Below are 4,784 nucleotides of genomic sequence, written 5' to 3'. Positions count from 1 at the left end.
TGCCCACTGGCAGGATGATGTCATGGCTGTCTGGACCATATGTGTTTGGCGGTGTGGGTATGGGGGGTGTGGCTGTCTCTACACTAAGGAGGCTCTGACGTCGCTATCACCCTGTAGTGTACACCCAGCCTAGCCCACCAAAAGGGATTTCTCCATCAGTGTAGGAATATCACTTTCCTAAACAAAAGTATCTGTCACCGAAGCACTCTTCCAACAACATGGCTGCGTCTACACTGTGGGTTAGCTGTATTGGCTTTTTCACACCCTGGACTACTGTAGTTATGTCAACCTACCTTTTAAATATAGAGCAATCCTGCGTGAACAGGCAGCAGCCAGAACAAATCCAGCTCTATGACAGCAACTTCATTCTGGGTAGTAGAGTAGTCACAGCAGTTTAGAGACTACCCAAGAATACGGGACTGTTGCTGCCTGGGCATACTCTGGCACAGGGAAATCTACATTCGGGGGTCACAGTACTGCAAATAAAGCTAGTCCTACTGATTTCTTTGGATCAAGGTTACCATATTCCTGAAATGCCAGAGGACTTTGAAGGTCGTTTGGGTTCGGAGACTCCAGTGGGACTGTTGACTGAACTCAAGTCTATGCTACCGATTAGGCCACAGGCAAAAATAAGTTTGCCTAAATGGTGACAGCAACCAGATCACATGCCAGACTAATTACCTAGCAGAGGCAGTAAGCAGTCATTGGCTATTAATTACATAGGAGCCCTTCATGGACCAGGACCCCATTGTGCTAAGTGTATTAACACTGCCTACTACAGACACGCAGCATGCTTTTAGCCAACCATACTCCTTACCAGTTACAAGTAGAGTAAAAGTTACTGTGTGGTTTGGACCTAACTAGAAATTCCTTTCATAGATTTCTGCTTCATTTAATTGTTATATATATTGTGATATATATATATCATGGAGATGGATTCTGTTCTTTGAACTCTAATGGTGATTAAATACAGTTGATGCTCAGTTAAGATTTCATTTTTATAGGCATTGATCCTGCAAGCACTTATGCATTTGCTTAACGTTACACACTGAGTAATCTCAATGACTTCGGTGGACTTACTCAATGAGCAAAATTAAGCATGTGAGTAAATTCTTTTCAGGATTGGAGACTTAATTTGTACAGGTTTAGATATAAGTAGTAATGTTAACTGGCTTAGCGAGTGTTAAATTCTTCATGAAATGCCAGAGGTGGGGAATATGCCCGCAGAAAGTATTCTTGACTTTATCTAACTGTCATGGTAAAATAACAGCATGCTTATAATGTAGTCTGTCCAACATAAGGTAGGTAAGGATCATTTGAGTGGAGCAGTCTGTGAAGCTAAATAAAGCTGATGGAGGCATTATTGGCATGTAACTTTATCTCTGAATGAGCATACTGTGTTCATTATGAGCTGGAAAGTTCTGCATCTAATATTAAATCCTAACAGTTGCCAGAAAGGACTTTCTTTGAAACATTAGTTTTATCTGAGGGTTTCAAAGCAGCAGTATCAATCTATATTAGAGGAATTAGCTTGTGCTCATTTGAATTTGCTAATTGTCAAATTCATTTCTTTCAAAGGCCAGTTTTTCCTTTCAGCTAATTAGCTGACTGACCTCTTTTGTTGTCACTTTTTATTTGTAAATGACATGGGGTAGAAAACAAATTGCAGTCATTCTGCCAAAAAGGCTGTTAAGAGAACTTCTAAAAGTCCAGTTCTGAAATTAGTATGAATGCCTATTGTTTAGTATCAAAACTCATCCTCCGTGTCAGATGAAAAGAACGGGCAGTGACATTTTGTAGATTAATCCTGGTTTTTTGGCTGAAGTGGATATTTAAATGATCATTTTTGGACCCAGCATTGCATCTTGAAGGAATGTGTGAGGTTCGTTTGGATTTGCCTGTGGATGTAATTTCTCAAGTCACTTTGCCAACCTTCACACCTTTTGTGATTAAATGTTAGTGCAGGGTTGTAGGCTTAGAACTTTCTATCAGTTTTCTTCACCAATCTTGTATTTTAAAAGGTGTACGTACTTCAATTGATAATGAGGGAAGTGATTCCTTCCACTAACGGGAGGATTCACAACCACATACTATCCCTCCCTTCAGTTTTTCATGTTGCTATTCCTTTGGTGGGCTTTCCCTAAAAGTCCTGGGGGGGAATCCGGGTCCCATAGAATGCAACGGAAAAACTCCCATTAACATCTCTGAGGTCAGGATTTTCACTCCTTATGTGTGGGACATTTCCCTAAACATTTGCTAGTTGCTTTCTTAATTATGAACTGTGATGGTAAGTTGTACCTCCAGCAGACCCACAGTAATCCTCTGCTCTGTCACTGAAGCAAGCTCACTCTCTACTGGTTTTGCTCCATGTTGCAAATGATTAGCAAAGAAATGCAGGACTGGAAGGGACCTTGCAAGGTCATCTAATCCAGCCCGCTGCACTGTGGTGTTTTCCACAGTGGTCTAATCTTGTACTGCTTTTTTAAAAAGACAGTAAGTATCCTATATGCCTCGGTTTTGTGATAACTTAGTTATCAAAGAACATTCAGATGCAGCACTGGATTTTAAGGGAATTTTGCATATTTACCTAACGTTCTCACAATACTGACTAAGGCAAAAAGACCAGATGACATGGGCAAAGTCAAACAACTTCATGATGTGGAAGAACCTACGCAGGTCTTCTGCTTCCAGAGCCTTTGCTCTAATTGTTGGACCACACAACGTCCTTGCGCTCAACACAGAGCAAAGTTCTGATGACTAAGTTGCAGACCCTTAAAACAGGAATCTAGACAAGAAATACTGAAACAATTTCAGAAAAATCACTATAATAAAGATAAGATGTTGCAATTATAAGTTAGTAGCAAGTGTCTTTATTGTAAAAAATGTTAGTGGAAATTCTTCATTTGTTTCAAGAGGAGCCTGAAAGGGGGTGACATTTGAAAATTTGACATTTGGTTTTATTACACTGTCAACTGTTTACTTCAAGTTAATTTTCTGTTTGAATATCCATTTCACACATTTACAGTAAAATCAAATCAACAGTTGTAGTAAAGATTGTCAGTAATTTTATAGATCTAATTAAGTTAAAGCGTACTATGACAGCACCACCAGAAATCTTCTGCAAATACTAAAAATGAAATATTTACTCTAATATATGGGATGAGATTATATTCAGTATTTTAGGTCATAAATCAGAAAGTGGTAGACTGCTTTAATTTAACTTCTAAACTAAAAACTTGCTTAGATTTTTTTTTTTTAGATGATGAAGAAAATATCCCAGGCAACCTGTCTTTTATTTTCATACACAATTCAAAGTCAGAATTAAAAAAAAAAAAAAAACTTTCATGCAAACTGGTTAAACATTTATTTAGCCACCAGGGAGAATTTCTTGTTCACAACTCCATGTCTACTGTGAGTTTTAGGAGACCAAGAATTGCAAAGCATGGAATGGACTGGAGGGAAGAGCCTGTTCTGTTCAAGACCCTGACCTTTGAAACATACACACGTCCCTACTCATTCTGAAATATCTGACTAGTTCCATTGACTGCCATTTTATGGTCTTGCTATGCAGGAGGTTAGAGGAGGTGATTGTGGTCTCTTCTGGGTTTAAAATCTATGGATCCCATTGCACTGTTGGTTCTAATCAGAACTGAGATGAAGCAATGAGATTAAAATTGATGCCAGAACATATGCCAGCATCGAAAGCAATGAAGCTGCTGTTGATTTAACTCTCAGTGAGATTTGATTAAGTAGATAAGTTGCTTCCTAGCATTAACATTTAATTGGTCACATCAAAGTTTTGAAATTAACACCTCATTGTGTGTACTTCATTGCTTAGCTGCTAAGTAGCAATAGCCTTACCTATATAAATCAGTGTTGTCCTATTAAGCAAGTCATTCAGAAAACTCTGCAATGGAAAGGCCTGGAACCATCCATCATAATAATAATAAATCGTACCTGCCACAGAAAGCAGCAAAAAGTGCAGAGTACTCTAGATTTGCTATTGTTCCCAGTTCAATTTTTCAATGATTCTGGGAATAAGGATTTTTAATTTTCTCCCACCCACTCCTCAAAGGTCTCACTACAGCTCACAATGGTGTGTTTTGTTTTGCTTTCTAAAAGGGGGACAGAAAAGAGGCTGATTTGCTGCTATAGTTTAACAGTGTAACTCCACTGATTCCATGCAGATGGCATAAGGGAAGCGTGACAGTGGGCCACAGGAAGGAAAAATGTAGTTTAATTTGAGCAATCTATTAAATTAGTACTGTTGGCATCATGCCATATTCCTGGAAGCTGAAGTTTGTTTCTCCAAAGAACAGTCACAGCATGGCCAATAGAAATGCAGGCTTCCCCACATCATTTGGCCCCCGTGCATGAGTTCTGATCAGAAGATGCCACTGTGCTCCCTGTCTACATAATATACAAAAGGGAAATTGGAGACCTATAAAACTCTGCAGCATGTTACAATTGCCCGTTGACATGCAGAGCCAGTAGGAGGCGGGGCAAGAAAATTCACAGCGAATGGGGATAGACCGGAAACTAAGGCCTCAGCCGGCCAAAGGTGTAATAGGAAGGGGCTCCATGTTGTTGAAGGGAGAACATGTGCTCTGTGACACCTTGAAGCCTGGATGGGTGACCTCTGTAGAGGTACCGCAGACATCTGCTCATTTTTTTGGAGACGTGTCTTGACAGATTTTCCTCATCTCCTCCCACCCCGTCCCTGAATATTCAAGAAGGATATTGGCCAGAAAGTGTTACCATAGTTACGCAACTAGTATAGCATG

Source organism: Natator depressus, chromosome 2 (assembly GCF_965152275.1).
Source record: "Natator depressus isolate rNatDep1 chromosome 2, rNatDep2.hap1, whole genome shotgun sequence".
NCBI classification, from domain to species: Eukaryota; Metazoa; Chordata; order Testudines; family Cheloniidae; genus Natator; species Natator depressus.
The sequence above is the reverse complement of the archived record's forward strand: the minus strand, read 5'-3'. Positions refer to the sequence as shown.